This window comes from Labeo rohita, unplaced genomic scaffold (assembly GCF_022985175.1).
Source record: "Labeo rohita strain BAU-BD-2019 unplaced genomic scaffold, IGBB_LRoh.1.0 scaffold_936, whole genome shotgun sequence".
Lineage (NCBI taxonomy): Eukaryota > Metazoa > Chordata > Actinopteri > Cypriniformes > Cyprinidae > Labeo > Labeo rohita.
In genome coordinates this window covers 9,581-31,799 of record NW_026129894.1, presented here as the reverse complement: position 1 = coordinate 31,799, position 22,219 = coordinate 9,581, and the positions used below count along the sequence as shown (strand labels likewise).

The 22,219-nt window shown below is 34.4% G+C and overlaps 1 long non-coding RNA gene across 1 annotated transcript; it reads right to left on the bottom strand.

Moving 5' to 3' along the window:
• Nucleotides 1–13: 13 nt before the first annotated feature.
• Nucleotides 14–737, bottom strand: LOC127162421 (uncharacterized). Its single transcript, XR_007827342.1, has 3 exons — nt 628–737; nt 421–513; nt 14–162 (listed from the first exon to the last, which is right to left on the bottom strand). It is a non-coding gene; the product is annotated as an uncharacterized LOC127162421 (long non-coding RNA).
• Between the last annotated feature and the right edge of the window lie 21,482 nt (nt 738–22,219).

Genomic DNA, 22,219 nt, shown 5'->3' with positions numbered 1-22,219 from the left:
TCCCTTTCAGTTAGATGGGCAGTTGAATTTTGCAGTAGCTAATGCCAAGTTATCCAAATCACTGTAAGATTATCTGGCCCTCATTGATGATCCTGATGTCCCCTGGTCTATCATGGGCATTGTCTCCTCAATGCATCCTGGGATGAGAGCTTCATCTGCAGCCTGGAAAATGCACAGTTAAAAAAAAAAATTATATTCAGTACTTCTCTGGAAATATCAAACATAATTTCAATGTTTAGTAACATTAGTATTCTAAGAAATGTAAACTTGAATATAATAAGAACCAGTTGTGGTCAACAAAGACTGATTACAGATAACTGTTAGACCTCAGTTCTAGGATTGTGAATGGTAGGCCAAGAAATACAATACTGTCTTCCTAAAACAAACAGTAAAATTATATAGAACACTGTGAATACGTACATGAATGATGGTAGAAATGTCCAAAGTGTGAATGTTTTGGATGTTTCGGTAACTCCAATCTAACTGCAACTGCCACTGTGCACCCTTAATACACTGACACATTCAACAGACAGGGAGAGAGAAAAATAATAGATTGATATTTGCAACATCGTCAGACAAAGAGATTTTAAAAGTAGCAAAAATGTGTTATTAGAGTTTCATACATACCATTAACGTAAAGGCTTTGGACTGACAGTGAAGTGGATGTCAATAAGTGCACTCGTCTGGTGAAATATCAGATATCTGTAAAATATCAGAAGTATGCATCAGTTTTAAAACAGTTAAGAATTACTATAAGTAAGAGTATTGGATTATGCTTATCAAATAACATGAAGATGCATATTATTCAAAGCAGTCATCAGAGATATGCATGTGAATGCAACCTCTTAAAACAAAAGTAAAAGTTTTTAATAATACTTACTAATACTAAACAGCATTCCAAAAAAATGAGAATAAGAGGTCTTCACAGGACAGGAGAAACCAGACATCTAAAAAGAAAGCATATTTGATGTTAATTTTCTTTACAACAACATGCATTGTACTGGCGTTTTGGTTGTCTGTAATAAAGTCTTATTCATTATAAGTTGTCATAAAAGCAACAGAACTTAAATAACATCCAATTTATCAGGAACGCAGCATCCCAGTTAGCAAATTTTCTTTGGCCCGGATCTGGCCCAAACCTACAGCTAAAGTGTGGCCCAGATTAGATTTTGTTCGCCGGCCCAAAATTGGCCCATATGTTTTTTAGCCAGAACTGAACCAAACCAGAGCCATAACTCCGCCTATCATGAGCCAAGTAATACATTTTTATGTGGCCCATATATGGGCCTTATGTTTCATTTTAGTAAGGCTGAGTTCTAAGACCTCACTGCCCTAATGTGGCCCACATGCAGCTGACTGTATCTGTAAAATTTGTATTTGTATATAACTAGAGAGTAAATCACACACTCAACAACAAAAAATGTAAATAAAATAATTTACTTTTATCAGTGCAGGTTAAATGTGCTTTACAGTTACTCAGTATTGAGTTAGAATATTCTTATAAATATATAACACATATTTAACATTACAGTTTGAGTTGGAATAATTTTTTTTAAGAATATAACACAAACACAATTAATATTCAAACCAAAAATTATGCAATTGACTCATTTGAGTTGGAATCCATTTTTAGGAATATTCAACAGATATACATTTAGCATTAAAAAAAATAGTAATAAAAAAAATAAATGGACAAATTTGAGTCAGAACCAGTTTTTAAGAACAAATAACATTAAACTTGAGTGTTGAGAAGAAAAGTGTTAGAGTTGCTTGAAAGTGTGTTGGTGTCAGTAATGCTGCAAACTGTCTAAAGGGGGTCAGCAATGCACTGTTGTTTATTCATTCTCTCTTTCCTCCCACCATCTCGGTCTCCAGACAGGTGCAGCCACTTTATACAGGTAATTTCAATGTCTTTATTTGAAGCCCTTCCAGTCAGGGGATTCTGCCTGACAGCACCTACAGTGAAGAGAAACATTTTGATTTTTTGTGTAATAATTATTATCAGTAGTACAAACTGAAAGGTAGACCTGCAGAATAACCAAATACATGTCATCTGAATTATATAATCAAGTTGTTACATTTTCAAATACATTTTCAAACTATACTTACTTTTTACTTATTACATATTATTAACACAATGGCAACAAATTATTCATGTTTATCTCATGAATTATTTTTCATCTTTAAAATTTTCTTTCCTACTGCTAATATAAAGTCTTCAAGTTTTGTGGACATTCACACAAACACCATTTACTAGGCTATACTTACCTCCTGGGGATTTAGCATTTGATTTAAAATACAAAAATTATTAGAATTTTAAGTATTTTAAGTATTTTCTCAACATTGCATCAAGTACTGATGAACGGCGGAGTTATGGCTCTGGTTTGGTTCAGTTCTGGCTAAAAACATATGGGCCAATTTTGGGCCGGCGAACAAAAACTAATCTGGGCCACACTTTAGCTGTAGATTACGGCCAGATCCGGGCCAAAGGAAATTTGCTAACTGTACATCTATAGAAAGCTTGACATGTTGTCGATCATATTAGTCTTGAAAACTGCTTAAAATGGTTAAAAAAACGGGACTATGAAATCGGGATTACAACGTTACATCAAAGCCCATTTTAAGAAATGTAAGATGATTTTTCGAATGGCTTCGACTGTTATCTTTCACTTCAGGAGAGCCTGTATGTTTTACCACACCACAGAGCAGTGAAAAACACTGAAAACGTGAAAAATGCTTTATAAACGTTTTCACGAATCAATCTCTATCTAAAATAAGTGATTTTGCATTAACCCGGATTGCGTGATTATTGGAATCTGTCGGCGGGCTACGCAAACACCACACTCAACAAAGAAAAATGATTTAACTCGACGCTTTCCCAATGAAACAAATAACTAAACATCTAATAACTACAAATGTTTACACAAAATCATAAATATTTAAATAAAATTACTTTAAAATGGCAAAATATCCCTTACCTGAAGCACTTGTGTGACGGAAAATCCGTAAGGGAATTGCCGCCTTTCGGTCAAATTGACGCGGTCGTCATAGCAACTGAGGTGTGGCCTGCCGGACATCAGCCAAACTTGATGTGTTTTCCAAGTGTAATCCAAATGTTAGCCAGAAGTCGATGTTTACCAATGTCAGCCATAGCTTAACCTTGCTTGGCTCTAATGTGTTTGTTGTTATCTGGACCATATACCTCAAAAGGAGCTGTGAACCAAGCAACCCAGATAGCAAGGTGACATTGATTCAATGTTGAAATTTCATCAGAATCATCATTTTGGTTGAGGCTGATTATTCAATGCTAAATAATGCTGAATCAATGTTGACAATTCATTGCTTTTCTGTGTTGAAAAGACAAACATTTAATCAATGTTGATTTTTGGTTTTGGAACCCATCCATCCCCTCATTCAACAATTTAAGGCAAATTAAATTAACCAAGTGCATTTCTATAAAATGTGTATGCATGTGTGTATGTGTTTAAAACAGGTTCAAAAAATGACTGCAAGAGATTTGCCATGGTGCTTCAAAAAAAAAAAAAAAAAAAAAAAAAAGTATATATATATATATATTATTGTCCATAATTTTTGTTGATAGTTATACATTTCTTTGCTTTTTTTCTTTGCGAAACTTTTACTGTATTCTCTTGTGTAGATTATTAAAGGTATGATTAAAAAAAAAAAAAAAAAAAAAAGAAAAAAATGACTGGCAGAATTATTAAAAAAATAAATTACTTTAAATGTATTAAATTAAAATTAATAAATAATAATAATAATAATAAATCTTTATAGGGAGTACATTTTAACAGTAACTCATATTTATTTATTTAATAATTAATTAATTCATTCATTCATTTATAAGCATGCCAAAAAAACTCCACTCCCATAAAGCACCAGCAATGACATAATCAAGTCAATCGGTCTTTGTCAGTCACGTGCGTTTATTGTGTGTGACGTCACCGAGGCGCCATTTTGAAGGTATCGTCGCATTGAGCAGTGAACAAAGTATACAGAGCCGTAAAGAAAAGACCGTTTAAATCATCATACTGGAGAAACAGAAGCAAACCAAGTAGATATGGGACCGAGATAATCTCAGCAGAAGTTTTAGGAACAGTAACTTATATAATTTGTCATTAACAATTAACACTGATCCATATTAACGTTACTTGACCACGAAAAGTTGAGTGCAGCCGGTGTTCAACCTCGTTGGAAATATGACATGCTCTTGTTTACGGTATAAAAACCTATATTATTTACTTACAAATACACTTATATGTTCTGTTTTTGTCTACCATTGATTTGCACATTACCTTATACCATTAATACCATTAAACTTTACCCTGTTTGTTCAACATTTTCCATACTTCTTTTGGCTGATAACAAGTACTGATGAGTCAATCAAAAACACATGTATGAAAATGTTATTATATATACACTTTATTATAAATGCAACACTGTGTTACAAAATCAGCTTAAAAATGCATAAAAGAAGATGTGACAAGCATGATGAACATCAACATACTGCTAAGTGGACAGTGCAAGTACTACAAAAAAAAGTTGAATAATAAAATGAAAATAAATAATAAAAATAACATTAATAATAATGTAATGATGATTTAATGCTTCTGCCAAACATTTCTGATGACCCTTTCTACATGGATTGTTATAAGTGCTAGATGATCTGTCAAATACATAATAGTGCTTGTAGGTAGAACACATTCTGACACACACTTTTACACTGAATGGTTTCTCTGTGAAAATCTCAAAGCAGACAATCATCGCTATACTGTGTCCAAAGGACACCACAAACTAATGAGGGATAATTTTGTGCCTGTAACAGTATAAAACAGTGTTTGTGCAGGGAGATCTAATCTGAGGTGCATGAAGTTAACAGAAGTGTTCAAAATGAAGTGATAATTTCCCTTAAGTCTGACATGAAAAGCAGTCAGTTTTCTTCTGTGTACACACAAGTTACATTTAGTTTGTGGCATCGAGTGGTGTCTTGTGAAGTCGACTATCTCCTCCAGCGATCAGTGTGGAGCTGACCATCTCCTCCAGCCTGGTGGGTCATCATCTCAACTGGCTACAATGGGTTTATTTTTTTCCTTACAGTTTAGTCACACCAACCTATATGAAATACAGAAATACATAAAAAATAAAAATATTAAAAATGTATTTTAGTTTGTTATTCAGTTAAGAATTTAAGTAGTGAAATAAAATAAATCTATACACCCATGCATAAAAGGATTGCGTGACATTGCATGACGCGTTTCTGCTCCCTGGCTGTCTGTTTAGTGGTGCCCTGGCAACCCCTGGAAACCTGCTTTTCATTCTTAAGGTACTGTTTTCGTTATAATGTACTGATTCAAATTAGTTATCAATAATAATTATTTTACCACTAAGCTGACATGCTCTCGTGTATGAACAGGCAGCATCTGTGGTGCCCACTGAGCAAAAGTACGTCCAAACGACGTCATTTCAACGTCTTTGTCGGACGTTGAAATGACGTCCCCTGAAGAGCCAGAATGAAAGTTTTTACAACGTCTTTTCATGACGTCTTCTGGACGTCCAATAGTGACGTTCACAGGACGTCTCTAGAAGGTTAAAATTTAGTTCAGATCTGGTCATTATGGACGTATTTTCAACGTCTTAGAAGGTCAACTGCAGTCTCATTTAGATGTCATTTATACTGTTTCTGGACATAATATATACACTCTTAGGCTGCATTCAAGTAAAAATCATGTTTATTTTATTATAATTTTTTATTTGTACTTGTAAATAAACTTACAGACACAGTGTACAAAAACCATGAAAACATTTAAATTTTAACTTAAAATAAATATCAATTGTAATGAATGAGTAAAAGTACGTCCAAACGACGTCATTTCAACGTCTTTGTCGGACGTTGAAATGACGTCCCCTGAAGAGCCAGAATGAAAGTTTTTACAACGTCTTTTTATGACGTCTTCTGGACGTCCAATATTGACATTCACAGGACACCTCTAGGAGGTTAAAATTTAGTTTAGATCTGGTCACTGTGGACGTATTTTCAGTGGATAACAACTGTAACAAATAACATACAAAACATACATTATGTTCACCTGTTGGAGCTGAACTGAGGGGGAAAAAACGTCTAATTCTGACACAAGAGAAGTTTAAAACCTTCTGTACATACTAAAAAAAAGTTTAGCAGTTTCAGTATCATATTAAATAAGTTTGTGATAGGCTTAATTTAAAATAAATATTGCTTGTAATGAATGGCTCGTTTTGTCGATGCCCATGTTAATGAATCAGAGGGTAAATGTGAACGCAGAAAGAACAACACAAACAATCTTTTCAACCACATTATAATCATTATTGCTGTGTAAGACATTTAAGTAACAGAAGTACTGGGATTAAAGTTTATAGTTAGGGTATAAACACTTATTTTCTACAGTAGCGATCAAAACGAAACTATCTTGTATGTATAGTAACGCTTAACCTCTTCCGCCAGGAGGTGGCGACAATTGCCCATTTAAAAAAAGTATGTCATTGAATCATTCATTCAGGAAATTTCAATAGTCAAACAAGTCTTAATGAAGTGAGACACTGACTCCCTTCATTAAATGTTTTTATTATTATTATTATTATTTTGTTTAAATGAATATGTTTTTAAAAGTCTTAAGCAGTGAATAGTTTGTCAGAACCACTAGTAAATTGTTATTTTGTTTAGTTTTCCAATCTTTTTTCTCCAGAATCGTGTTCTCCAATTTATTAAAAACAAGTGGGATTTGCAATTTATCCAGAATCGTGAAGCTCTTGTTTAAATGTTGTTTATTACTGCATATTATTCCATTAAAATGGAAGTTTAATTTCATAAAGTTCAAAATACACCTAAATGTTTTTGCATTTTGTCTTTTTCAGTTGAATAAAAGACTATTTTCCCTATATTTTAATCATTGAGGATTTCTTAAGAAAAGTTTAAAATTCTCGTCTCGTTCTCGTGAACCCAGTCTCATGTCGTCTCGTGGGATAAGTGTCTCATCACACCCCTAATATATATATATATATATATATATATATATATATATATATATATATATATATATATATCTGTTCTGAATGGCAATTAATTTAAATTATTTGGAAAAGTGTTTGTTAAGTTTATTAACATTTGTTTTATTTATCAGTATTTACCTTATTTCTGAAAGTAACAGCAAAATGTGCCTTATACACCAATGCAACTTATGCATGTTTTTTTCCTGACCTGGTGTAACTGTCTGGAAAATATGGTAAATTAGGCCTATATTGTGCTGTATTATTACACAGTTCATATAAAATAGGGACAATTTGCACCAATAAAACAATTATATTATGTTCATTATACTCCTATCCACATTAACTTTAGCCTTAAACACTGTTATATTTATGAGGGGGTCCTTGGAAAATCTTCTTCCCTGCAAGAGGTCCCTGGCTCCAAAAACCCATGTGCTAGTGGACAGGCCTCCATATACAGCAGAGAGTCTGGTGTGGGAGGTGGAACTTCTGTCCAGGTTGACAAAACATCTCATCTCGTCTTCATGAACTGCCCTGAAAACAACATTGAAATATTAACGATTATTATTATTATAACTACAAATATAGCTTCACAATGCTCATTATGACCTCTTTGGTAAACATATGATCAGAAAAAACTGCCAGACTGATATTTAGTCTTTAGTGAATTTACTGAAAGTCTATTTTACTACAAGAACACACACTTAACACAAGATAAAGTTTTGAAAATCTTACATTATTGTGAAGTTACGTGTTTTAGTGACTAATTTAGACAATTAAAAGGGATCAACATAAATTTACCTCAGACTGTAACTTCACTGACCACTTTACTCGCAAATTAACCAACAGGGAGATATAAAAATTACAAAAAGTTGAATTTGAAATCGTCATAACACAGAACAAAATACATCTAAAGTGAAATTTAACATTAGATTGACAAAACGACGAATAAAGGTACATTTATATCGCTTACCTTCGGCTTAGCATCCGTCCGTGTCTCAGATGACCGTTAGAGACCGTTACTGTTTAAATTTCCAAATAGCAGCGTTGCGGTGTGAAGGCTGTTCGTTGGTCAAGTTGGGTCCCATCCTCTGTACGTTTTATAAAGTGTCCTTAACGTAAAATTAAATAAATTACACGACGGATCTATCGTGGTGGTTATATCTTCAGTCTTTGGTAATACACAATATCAATATCTTCCGTCTTCGCGGCTGCTTGCGCCATCACGTTTACGTCACTACGTTAATGCCCCTCACGCAAGCGCACGTTTAAATATAGATCTATTTATTAAATTAAATTTAAATGTATTTATTAAATATATTATTATTATTAAAATATATAATAAACAATAATATTGTGTTAATATTCTGTATTATTATTCAATATTTAAATATATTTATCTATTATATTTAAATCTCTTTACATCTATTTAACAAACTTTAACTTAACTTAATCACACACACATAGATGTAAGCGGCTGTTTCTGTCAATGTCCTAGTGAAAAATACTACACATAAAAAAAAAAAATAATAATAATAATATTAATAATATTAATAAAATAATTAAATGGCCGCATTATGTTACTGACATGATGTTTTTATACAAATATTACACTGTTTTAACACGTAAATGTTTTATAAAAATGATATTTACATTTTTTTTAAGTCAGAACTTTGTCATGTTTAATTGTATAAAAAGTTCTTAAGTCGATTTCCTGAACCTGTTCTGCACGTTATACAGACGTCCAGGAAAACCCCTTAATAGACGTTCAAATTTTGAACTGCATATCTACGTCCAAGGGACGTCGTAGTCCGACGTCCAGATACTGTACTGGATTTGCACGTCGTGTAGAAGTACAAATATGGTCCTCGACCGACCGACGCAATATAGACGTGATCTGCACGTCGGGTGGACGTCTCATGTTTGTTGGGTGGGGGGACGCGCCGGCGAAACCATCAAACATATTTAAAAGGAATCTGGAGCCACGTTCCTGACCGCATCACTGTCTTTACTGGGTGGTTTCTGGGAATATTTGCATTTATCCACACTTGTCATTACGCAGTATACCTGCACTACACCACTGAATAGCATCGATAACCCAAAACAACATGTGGATATAACGTTAGGTACTAAAGAAAATAGAGAATAAGCACACACTAAAAAAAGTCGCTTACTTACCTTTATGAAAATGTCGAGGGCAAATAAGATGATTTTGTGTATCACCGCTGCTGTGCAGGCCATCCGACGCTTCTTGGTTATTGCCGCGGTATGTCTTTCAAGTGGGAGACCTAAAATATCTTTCCTTGTGGTCAATTTTTAAACTTTTCTATCGTGTAATTTACCACCGCTGACTTTAACACAACAAAAACGTACAATTTTGAAGCAAATCAAAAGAACAATTCTGCAACTACACCTCGGCTTTGATACCTTACAAATGGCGGCAATACCCAAAATGCAATTCGATTCTCGTGAGTGTGACGTCACCTGACAAAGACCGATGACTCATCTCCCATTAAATATTTAAATATTAAAATATTTTCTTCCCCTTGTAATGATAAAAATATTAGACACATTTTTACATTTTGCAAGGTAAATATAATATTAATATGTATATATTAAACAGAAATTTGCGAAAATGCAAAAAAAAAAAAAAAAAAATTCAAACTTAAAAAGCGCGCGGGCGGTAATGAATCGAGAAGACTGGAAAGCGGATCCATTTTGTGCGAAGGGAGCAAGCGAGGAGAACAGAAACGGATCGTCGGTATAAGTGGAGAGACGGAAGAGTTTTAGAGAAAAAAATAATAATTTGACGGTAAGTTTTGTGTATTTTTCTTGCTGTCTAGATTACTAACATGCTTAGCTCATCATCACTGTTAATCGTAGTTTTACATTGCCATATTAATCATTACTGTTAATGTTGTGGTAGTATTTATTAGTTTGCTGTTTACTTAGGTTTATTTATGCTAAATTATGTTTTAGAGGTTTATGAAGGTACTATTAGTGCAAAACTATTAATAGGTCTTAGTAATTAATTCAGTATAATGAGAGAACAAATCGTAAGTTATTTTTTATGGGCTTTATGAATATTTTAGTTTTGAAGTTGTAAAAACCGTGTCAGATTTTAGTGGTCATGGCTTCAAGTGTCATGGGTATATTATTAATGTTGAACGCAATCATTTCAGCATTATTGAATGCAAAACCACTCATTTTAAGTGGCCATACACTGTACGTTAGACTGTAAAACAGGCGCGAAAACCTATTTTGATTCATATAGCACATAATTCATAATTGCTCTTGTTTGCTCTAATGTATTCTTTTATTTAAGCAGTTAATTCATATTTCACAAATTTATATGAGTGTTGTTTAAAAAAATAGCTTAATTTACCAGACTTGATGAATATGCTAATTCTATGACTTATTATCTATGCAATTTTTTTTTCATTGATACAAGATTGGTATAATTGTGAAGTAGCCTAGTTCTTAAACCTAAAGGGAAAAATATGTTTTATTTAAAATGTCTTCAGAGCTTACTATTTACAGTGCTATTTGAAATGGAAATGGCAGCTGGCATCAAAAGCAAAACAGTATATATTTTAGCTTTAGATTTTTGTTTTTGGCTGTCATATTGGTCAAAAAAAAAAAAAAAAAAAAAAAACTGAGCAACTTCTTTTTTAAATTTACTTATTTTATTATTATATATTTATTTCTTTTTGATGCTGGTTTTCCAAAAGATATATTGTGATGAATATGTTTTTATTTGAATGATTCTCCTTTTTTTCTCCTACAGTGTCCTGGAGCTCCAAAACGGAATTCGCCTCCAAACACAGTGACGAACAGGAACTGAGAGGATTGGCATAAGGTCCAGACAGAGGGGTTTTAGAGAAAAAAAATAATTTGACGGTAAGTTTTGTGTATTTTTCTTGCTGTCTAGATTACTAACATGCTTAGCTCATCATCACTGTTAATCGTAGTTTTACATTGCCATATTAATCATTACTGTTAATGTTGTGGTAGTATTTATTAGTTTGCTGTTTACTTAGATTTATTAATGCTAAATTATGTTTTAGAGGTTTATGAAGGTACTATTAGTGCAAAACTATTAATAGGCCTTAGTAATTAATTCAGCATAATGAGAGAACAAATAGTTGGTAGCTAGCTATGGCTAAGTTATTTTTTATGGGTTGCTTTGTGAATATTTTAGTTTTGAAGTAAGTTGTAAAAACCGTGTCAGATTTTAGTGGTCATGGCTTCAAGTGTCATGGGTATATTATTAATGTAGTAATTCTAAGACTTATTACCCATGCAATTTTCCTTGAATGATACAAGATTTTCTTTTTGATGTTGGTTTTCCCAAAGGTACACTGTGTTCAGGTGATGAATTTGTTTTTATTTGAATGATTCTCCTTTTTTTCCTCCTACAGTGTCCTGGAGCTCCACAACGGATTTCGCCTCCAAACACAAGGTTTTGACGGACAAAACAAACAAGGAGAACAGGAACTGAGAGGATTGGCATAAGGTCAGAGACAGAGGGGTTTTAGAGAAAAAATGTGTCAGATTTTAGTGGTCATGGCTTCAAGTGTCATGGGTATATTATTAATGTTGAACGCAATCATTAGCAAAGCCACCAACTTTATGTGCCCTTTACTGTATGTTAGACTGTAGAACAGGTGCAAAAATTTCACACCTATTCTGATTTATAATGCACATAATTCATAATTGCTCATGTTTGCACTTATTTTTTTATTTATGCAGTTAATTCATATTTTACAAATTTACATGAGTGTTGTTTAAAAAAGTATTGTGTTCAGGTGATGAATATGTTTTTATTTGAATGATTCTCCTTTTTTTCCTCCTACAGTGTCCTGGAGCTCCAAAACGGAATTCGCCTCAACACAGTGACGGACAGAACAAACAAGGAGAACAGGAACTGAGAGGATTGGCATAAGGTCAGTATTTTTCTTGCTGTCTAGTTTACTAACATGCTTAGCTCATCATCACTGTTAATCGTAGTTTTACATTGCCATATCAATAATTGGTATTAAACAACGACTTTATATTATGCAGTCCTATTACTTATGAATGGGACAAAGTGCCACGCCCAACATGGCAAATTAACCCCGCCTTCTAATTGAAAGAGACAGTCATTGCAGTATGACGGTATATATCGTTACCGTGGAATATAATGTCTACTGTAACAGTTTTTTTATTTTTTTTTATTTTATCTATTCCACGAAATGTAAATAAGTGGGCATGGTTAACTCACAAGCAGCACGTGCGATAATGTCAGAATAAAGGTGCAACAGTCAACCGCGATAGCAGTGCAGAACACAGACAGTTTAGAGGAGCACACAGGTTCACGACAGAGGAAGCATTATGAATCATGCTTACTTGACTATGAAGGTTTAAATATCAATGTCGTAACAAATAGAAATACCTTAAAATACTGTGTAGCTATTGGCATCTTTCCGCCTCGTATGTGTACAGTTTATTTTTTACACAGAATCGTATTAATTGTGGATACACATACGGTTGAAAAACCTACCTTCAAAGCTATAGTACTGTTAAAAGTTTTGGGCTGTTGTAAAAAAAAATCCTGTAAAATGAGGATGTTGTCAAAAATAATGTTATAAATAGATTTTCTTTATCAATTAACTTCTATTAACTAAATTAAATTTTAAATTTAAATTTTTAAAGTTTAATGGAATGGCTGTGTGAAAGATGCTGAAGCTGACATGCCACTGGTCTTTTATATTAATGTTGTTCGGAAGCCTGCAATGATGTAGTTTCGACATCTATCGACTGAACAGCATTTTTTCGACTTGTTTTCATGTTATTGTTGTTCAGCAAAACAAGGATGTCATCTTTTTTAATTATTGTTTGTTCGGGGAGGAATTATAGACCACAATTTCAGCATGATCTTGCATTGTTTCCTTATCACTTCTTGTGTGCATTTGGCAGTAGCTTGCACACCAGACAGAGTTGTTGGTGATTCTTCCTATTGTAAAGTCATGCAGTGTGTAACCTCCTATCACCAGATCATTGTACAGTGTGAACACAGCAGCAACTAAATGCTACCACAGATAGTGCAGTGTGAAAACAATGGTGATCCGATGACTTTGAAAATCATGCAGTGTGAACTCGGCATAAGTGCACTTGCACATAGTTTTTCAGGTAGCTTTGCTGGGACTGTAGGTCTCTTGAAGCTTCTTGGAGATGTTGCTACTTTTCTATTGGATTTATTTTGTCACAGTTTGTTCTGTTTATGTTATTTCAGACAGTATAGCTGCATGATTCTGGATAAATTGAGGATCACGATTTTTTTTGTTTCAAATAGAGATCACTAAACAAAATAATGTGTGACAAAATATTATTACTGCAGTCTATTTAAAAGTGTTTAATTAATTTGAATTATTTTTAGAGATTTTTAATGTTATTTGAAGAAGTCTCTTCAACTCACCAAGCCTGCATTTATTTAATACAAAGTACAGCAAAAACATTTAAAACAACTGTTTTCTATTTGAATATATTTTAAAAAGCAATTGATTCCTGTGATTACTCCAGTCTTCAGTGTCACATGATCGTTTAGAAATCATCTTAATATGCTGATTTGATGTTCAAGAATTAAAAAAATATATATATTATTAATATTAAAAAATGGTAGTACAATTTTACAGGATTCTTTGATGAATAGAAAGATCAGCATTTATCTGAAATAAAAAGCTTTTTTAACATTATACTATTAAAAAAGCTTGGAGTCACTATTATTTTTTAGGGGGAAGGGGTGTTATAGAAATTAAGAATTTTTTTTTTCATTGTGGTGTGGGTTTTTTCCAAAGAAACATTGTGTTCAGGTGGTGAATATTTATTTATATTTTAATGATCCTCCTTTTTTCCTCCTACAGTGTCTTGGAGCTGATTTGGTCTTCAAACACAAAATTCAATTTGTAGTAAGCCTACATTTTTTTATTAACTAAACAACGCACCAACGCACAATGTCCTCTCGTTGGTCTAAGAGGCGACACTTGAGGAAAATGGTACAGGCAACAGAGTCTGACATTTTGCATAGGTTTCAGGAGACTGTTAGACAGAAACGAGTTGATGCTGAAGGTCCTTTTGTGAGTAAGCCTTCTAGTTTGGTTGCACAGGAGACTGATAATCCCATTTCTGCTCATTTAGGAACTGGACTAACAAATTCATCAGAATTTACACATGCAAATTCTGATGATTTTGATGGTCCAGTTTATGATGAGTTTGCTGTTCCTCTTTCTGAAGTGCCAGAATCTGAGATTGGTAATTGCATAGGTCTGGATTCATTTCCAGTTGACAGTCCTCATGTATCAGCAGCTAGTGAGTCAGACTGTGATAGTGATGGAAATGATAATCCAACACATGATTTTTTGGTACAGAGCTTGAGACATTGGGCCACAACCTTTTCAGTGTCACTTGTTGCATTGACAGCACTGCTGAGTATTCTGAGAGTTTTCCACCCCCAACTCCCAAAAGATGCAAGGGCAGTGCTTAGGAGTCAAGCTGATGTCCCTACTACCAAAATGGAGGGAGGGGAATACTACCATTTTGGCTTGGCAAAGGGACTGCTGTCCCGTTTGAAATCTTTAACCTTGCCAGCAAATTTACTTACACTAAAGCTTCAATTCAATATTGACGGGCTCCCTCTTTTTAGAAGTTCCAAGGTTCAGTTTTGGCCAATTCTGGCTTTAGTTAATTGTGATTACACTAAGTCCCCATTCATTGTTGGTCTGTTTTGTGGGATTAGCAAGCCAAAAAGCGTATTTGAATACTTAAACACTTTTGTGAAAGATTTGACTCACTTACTGAGTAATGGTATCATTCACAATGGTAGAAAGTTTCAAATTATGGTCTCTTCATTTGTGTGTGATGCACCAGCTCGTGCCTTTGTGAAGAACATTAAGGCTCACAATGGTTATTCTGGATGTGATAAATGCTGGCAAGGAGGGGAGTGGAAAAACAAAATGACATACCCTGAAACAAATTCAAAGAAAAGAACTGATGCAGACTTTCAAGCAATGCTTGATGATGAACATCACTTAGGACAGAAACTTTCTCCTTTGAGTGGCATAGTTAAAATGGTCTCAATGTTCCCACTGGACTATATGCATCTTTGCTGTTTAGGGGTCACCAGGAAGCTACTGTATATGTGGACAAGAGGAAGTTCACTGGCCACAAGATTGTCTTCTCAGACAATAAATGAAATTTCTACAAAGCTGATGATGCTACGTGCTCACACACCTGTCGAATTTAACCGTAAACCCAGGCCACTATCAGAGCTTGATCGCTGGAAAGCCACAGAGCTGCGCACATTCATGTTATATACAGGGCCATTTGTCCTCAGAAACAGCATTCCAAATGAGCTATATGATAATTTCATGTTGTTTTCTGTTGGGATGTGTTTGCTTCTCTCTCCTGGCATCTCAGACAGCATGGTTGACTTGGCTAACAAAATGCTTGTCTCCTTTGTAAGTCATTTTGGGCAGCTTTATGGCAGGAATGAAATTGTGTATAACATACATCAAGTAATACACCTCGCAGACGAGTATAAGCTTTTTGGGCCTCTGGATAATGTGTCTGGTTTTCCTTTCGAGAATTACTTGGGACAAATTAAGCGTCTGTTGCGTAAGCCACATTTACCATTGCAGCAAGTAGTGAAAAGAATTTCTGAAATCCCATGTGTGCAGATGCCAGTGCCATTTGATGATTACATTTTACATGGCATACATTTTGATGGCCCATTACCTCATCAGTTTAGCTCAGCTGAACAATATAGAAAAGTTACCACATATAAATATACATTATCCACAGAGGAAGGAGATAACTGCATTCAGGTTGGAGATGCAATTGCTCTTGTTAAGAATATAATTAAGGTGGAAGAACAAATATTTGTACTGTATCAAAATTTCAGGCACCAGGAGTCATACTTTTCATATCCCTGCATGTCTTCACTCATAGGGTGTTACAGTGTCTGGCAGATGCACGACAGTCTTGGTGCAAGCAGACTGGCACTCATTCAAAATAAATGTGTCCTCTACCCTGATACAAATGGCTTCATTGCCATGCCTTTACTTCATATGAAGTAAGGTAGAGGTATATTGTTGCCGTTCTGATTTTCGTAATACCTTGTGAGCAAAGGCATTGGATAAAAAAATGAAGGTCTTTATAGTTTAGTCCATTGGTTCTCAATTCCAGTCCTGGGGCCCTCCCTGCTCTGCACTTTTTGCATGTCTCCCCTTATTAAACACACGATGGAGATCATCAACTCGTTAGTGCAGTTCATGGATCTCTCTCCTAATGAGCTGATGATCTCAATCAGGTGTGTTAAATAAGGAAAACATGCAAAATGTGCAGAGTAGGGGGGGGGCCCCAGGACTGGAGTTAAGAAAAACTGGTTTAGTCATGTGTGCTTATTGGCTTTAGTGGAGGTAATGTGGGAGACTTAACATTGTGGATAGTTTTCTTTTAACATAAATCATATTTTGCTTTCTTAAGGTATCGAAATGGAAAACAAGAAGCAGCAATGGTGCGTTGTTCAGTTTAAAAATGGTGGCACAGAATTAGTACCACACATCTGGCTCAATGGTGACAAATTATCGTGGCCGCCATTTACTACCAAAGACAGATCCAAAATTCATGCTGCAGTAAAAAATTGTCTCCAGCCAGCTGACGGATGGATTTTTTATGAGCCAGTTAGACGTTTAATAGTTCGTGGTAAGTAAACAACTGTTCAAGTAATATTTTGGTTACAGTATTTGTATCAGTATTTGGGAGAGTATATGATGACAATCTTCATTTTGGGGTGAACTATCCCTTTAAGGCTACGTCTACATTAATCTGGATACATTTGAAAACAGTTTTCATTTAAAACGCTCTCTGACCACACTATCAATTGTGAGTAAATAGTCTGTCTTCTTTTTAGGACTGTAATGTGAATAGTGTACAAAGTAAATATCTTTAGCAACAGTGTAAAAGTAAATGGCACATAACAGGCACAATACCGGTATAAACATAGATGTCTATTGGTACAATATGCATCTATGACTAAACACTTTATCCACTTCGGAGAGTGGTTTCAAAAAGCTAAGTTTTCCTTGGCAAAAACGCTGTCTCAGTGTGGACAGAAAGGCACGCAACCAGGGCATAAAAATAAACACTCACTAAGCGCAAGTAAAAAAACGTCGTTGGCAAGTGTATGTAACAGTGTCAGTCGCCAGTTGGTGGATAAAACTTTTACGAAATATAACAATGCAGTGTGGTGAAAACAACCATTTTTTTTAAAGAGATTTGCTGTTTCTGACAAAAGCGAATAAAATGATCTTTTCCAAAGATAAGATCATTGTGATTAGCTGTTCTGTCATAAGCAACAAGTCCGAATCGAATAATAAGATACAAACGAGCTGATAAGGTCAGAGCAGTGTGATGGTCCGCTTGTCCCTAGACACGGTTCTAATAACTTTTACCTGAGAAGATATTGCTGCTTCATTTTGGAAGATTAACTTTTCGCTGCTTTATTCTTTATAACCCGAAAATTTGGTGACACATACCTGGGGTTATGCCGCCTAACCGGTGCCATGAAGTATAGTTTGAAAGGTTGTACATATGTTGAGCCGCTTCAGACGGACAAAAACACACTATTACTTAAAAATGCGATTTTGGCAAATTACCTTGTAAACGTAGTCTTAAATGAGTTATAATTGGATATGTGTCATGTATATCAGGTTTTTGAATGATACCCAGTCCTGGTAGGGGGAGCACTAGCAGAAGCTAAAGAAGGGCTCAGTATAATTTATATTTTTCTGTTTTTGAATTATTTTTGTCTTATGTCTTTAAATGCTTTCAGACACTTATGAAGAAGCCCAAAGAAGCCTGCAGAGATACTTAAAAGACAACTGTGACACAACTGATATGCAGTCAGAGGAGGAGTTTGATGGTCGATCAAAACGAAAGTCAAAGTAATGTTATTTAAATGGATAAATAATAGAGTGCTGCAGTGTAATGTAAAAACCCGCAATACTAATTCACTGCTGGTTCCCTCAAGATTTACCTATACATTTTTATAATGGAGTTTTTCAGTTAATGAGTAAAATAAGGTCTGTGGTGTGCATAACTTGACCGTACTTGGACGTTTTGGTCTACAATGTAAATTGCACACACTCATTGAAAATGCAAATTAAGAGTGTCACATTAGGTGTTGTGAACCATGACTGAGCATGTTTGACCCCTAAAGTCTGGAAAGGTGTGCTCAGGCACAGATTCAATTGGGCTCAGGCGCGGCATGTAGTGTGATTCTCTACACTTTTTTTAGTGTATGCATTTTTACATTGTACAACAAAATGTCCAAGTGTTGGCAATTACATATACCATGACAAAACGTATTCATTTACTTTACTTATGTTGCCCCATTATAAAAAAAAAAAAAAAAAATCTCTAGGGAATCAGTGGCGAATTACTCCAAATTTTAATATAACATCTATAGCACTCTATAAAGAAGGTGGTAAAATTTTACTTACAATTCTGCCCATCTGATTCTTTGTTTCAGACCGAACCCTGTGTATAATCAGGATGTTGACTCAGATGAGGAACGCATTGAGGTTAAAAAGAAAAAATTCCCTCAGGCTCCAAGAATTGTGATACCAGGTATTTTATTGGTTAATACATTTTTCCCTTATGCTTATTGCGTTCTGTTTATTCAGATCCACGTACCCTGCAATATAGGGTTGTGCCTGTAGTATCGTGTATCAACGATAGTCAGAGATATCGCCTGTTTCTGATGCCTTTGACGATAGCAAGATGATTATTATTTTTATTATTTTCCAAGACCAGGAATTTTTGGTGCATCTACCTTCAGTGGAATGGGGAAACCCTCAAAAGACGGTAAGTTAGCTATTGTCATTTCAGTGTGAGAATGAAATTCTTGGCAATAGAATTGCCACTGACTAGTAATTATATTTTTTTTAATGTGTTTTAAATTATATATATATATATATATATATATATATATATATATATATATATATATATATATATGTCAGTTTAATGCATTAACTTAATTAATTAGTTGTGAAAAAATAAGCTGATTAAAAATATTTTAACACAGTTAACGCGCTGGCCATGTCCCCAGACCTGTACATCATCTTATATTTCATTTAGTTGACTGTTGATAAATATGATGCAGGGCAACAACTCCATAAATGCAGTTATGCCCTAAAATTCAAGAAATTGGGGCAAAAATGCTCCTGTATGAGTTGTTGTTTAAAATTTCAGTACCGAAAGTACCGAACCCAGTACCTTTTGACAACCCTAACCAGTATGAATATCAATATGATGTAGTAGATGAATAATGTACACGTATATGAATTGCTTATGGCAAATATTTAATTTAAAATATAATAATTAATACCCATACCCCATATTACTTGTATGACTGGAAACTTAAAAGTGTAAGTGAAAGTCTGAATTTAAACTCACTAGTAAAATAAGATCTGGGGGTTTGAACATTTTCACATGCAAAGTGAATCACAGACCTGACTGGACAGAAAGTGAGGCTTCATTTGTCACTGGTTTCATAATTTTTGCATTAACACAAGCCTTGACTTGAGGTTTCATCTGGCAAGTTCTTTTATTATTGACACAAGGTCTGAAGCTTTGGTTCAAATGTCACATCACTACTGGGAAGCTGTCAGCTCCAGTAAATGGATAAGCAACAACCCTGACTGACTTGACTAAAGTAATTCATTGTTTTAATTATGACATTTTCCTGCTTTAAAGATCTAAGTCTTTCCACTACTGGTGCCCCTCTTCGTTCTCCAGATGTGAAAACTGCCCTCAGTCTAGAGAAAGATGTGAATCACCTCAAGCTCTTTCTTCATCAACTTTTACCTGCTGGTAGGCCAATTAATAACATAGTTATCTTGTTTTTACTTATGAATGTTGGCAGGGGTAACAGGGGTTTGACTATTTTTCTAAAAATATAAAACATCTTTTGTTTCAGTAAAGGAGCCAGGCAGTGCCATCTCCAGTAATGCAAACCATGGAACTTCATGGAATGACAGAAATGGTATTTATTCACCCTTTAATGATACAGCTAGATAACTCTTGGCTGAGTAAAAACATCCCAATGAGTTTTACATGATTGTTATTGTTAACAATCTTTGTTAACATTTGTATTAATATATAACTCTATTGCTGTGCAACAACATAGAGGATATGCTATACATGTATTTCATGTTTATTATACTCATCTAATTTTTTTTTTTGAGCAGTTTGTAGCTAAAATGACACTTGTGATTTAATGTTCTGTTTTATGGTTTCTGCTAGTTTTATTGTACTTACTTAGAAATACTTTACCTTATGTAACTTAATATCTGTTTTCAGCAGATGAGCAAGTAACATGCAAGCCCTTCAATGAGATGCTACAAAATGGTATGTATGTATATAAATGTACTGAAATTGAGGTGTTAAGTGTTACATGGATTCGGTTTGATACTTAAATTGTCATTGTCTGCAAGTATGAAATACTCATAAAAGGTGCTGTTGCAGTTTCCATACTGGCCATCCATATGTTGGGCAAGTAATAAATTTACTTGCTAATGTGGAAAGTCAGTCTGCATATGAATGTGACATGCAGCATAGCAATAGTCACCAAGGTTAGCAATATGTGGAATATAATGGACAAATCTAAGTCAGCCATCATGCTGTGAGTAGCTCCACAAGCTATTACAGATGCAGCATACATAAAATGTATAAAACTTATAGACCAATTATCTGTTTGTAAACATTCGGGATGCGCGCGCAGCTTGGTTGCAGAAAACCCGGATAGATCGCCTTTACAGCTAGAGAATTACAAGGATACGGCACAAAATACTTAGATTTAAAAAAAGACTATAGATTATATTGATTAGATGTCATTTTAAAAATGTTATTCGGATATTACAACAGCTTGTCAGCCAGCCATAAGCAATGTTATTCAACGAAATTGACGTTAGATAGTGGGATAGTCTTACAGACCCGAAACAGGGATGACGTTTTTTTTATGGGCGGTTCAAGTGGCAGTCTGTGGAGCCATGGAATAAAATAACAAAAAGGGTAAATTTGATTTTATATTTCAAAATTCTGACTTTATTTTCGCTATTCCGAGATTATATTCCACAAGTCTAGAGGAAAAACAACTCGTCATTCTCTCTTTTCCCCTCGGCTCAGTTTATATCCCACACTACTGCTTTATTCCCTCAGAATTAGCAAACTCATTAGTTAAATCGAGTTATAAAGTCCGAATTAGGAGATATAAACTTGCATTTGTGAGAAACAAAAATCAGAATTGTGAGATAAAATAAAAAATGTTATGTAAAAATGTTAATAGTAATAGGTTTAAATAATATTTCATGCTGTAACTGTAGGGCTAATACAATACATCCCCTATGAACAGCATATGTGAATATTATGTAGACCTATTGTTTAAATCAAATTTATGCTTTAAAAGTAGAGTAATCATAGTAGTTTTCATCCATAGTATGTCCGTTTAAACGTCTGCGTTTAGCTTCAAATGGCGTCTTTGACTACAGTATTGTATAAAAATTATTTGCATTCCGATTTTGACATCAAAAGGCACAAAAATATATTTTTTTCTCTTATTTCATGGAGTTCACCCGTTTACCTCCACTTGCTACCAGTGTTTTTCTGCAACCACTATGTGCGCGCAGCTGCAAATGACGTCACTGTGACGTCTACTCCAAATTGGTCTATAGGATAATTTTCCATTTGTGAAATGTGTGCTTCTCTGTGTGCTTCTTTTCAGTAGCACCTTCACACAGCATGGGAGAATACTACAATATGCCTGTATATAATGGTAATAATCAATTACAAAGACAATATTTAATACATATCCAGTAGAATGTCCTTAAACATTATTTGTTTTTGTATTTAGATCCAGTGTATGAAAGCGAGAGTGCCTTTAATGGTAAGTTAAAACCATGTACAGATTTTTTTCACAGACATTGTTAATATACGTCGGCTTCATTATTTTTTGTATTTATGCCATTCTCTAGAAACAGGAGGTGTGAGTTGACATAAAATTACAGAAAGAATTAGAGGCAATAGAAAGGCTTTTTAAAATTGCTGACAATGATGAGACTCGTTACCTCTTAAAGGAAAA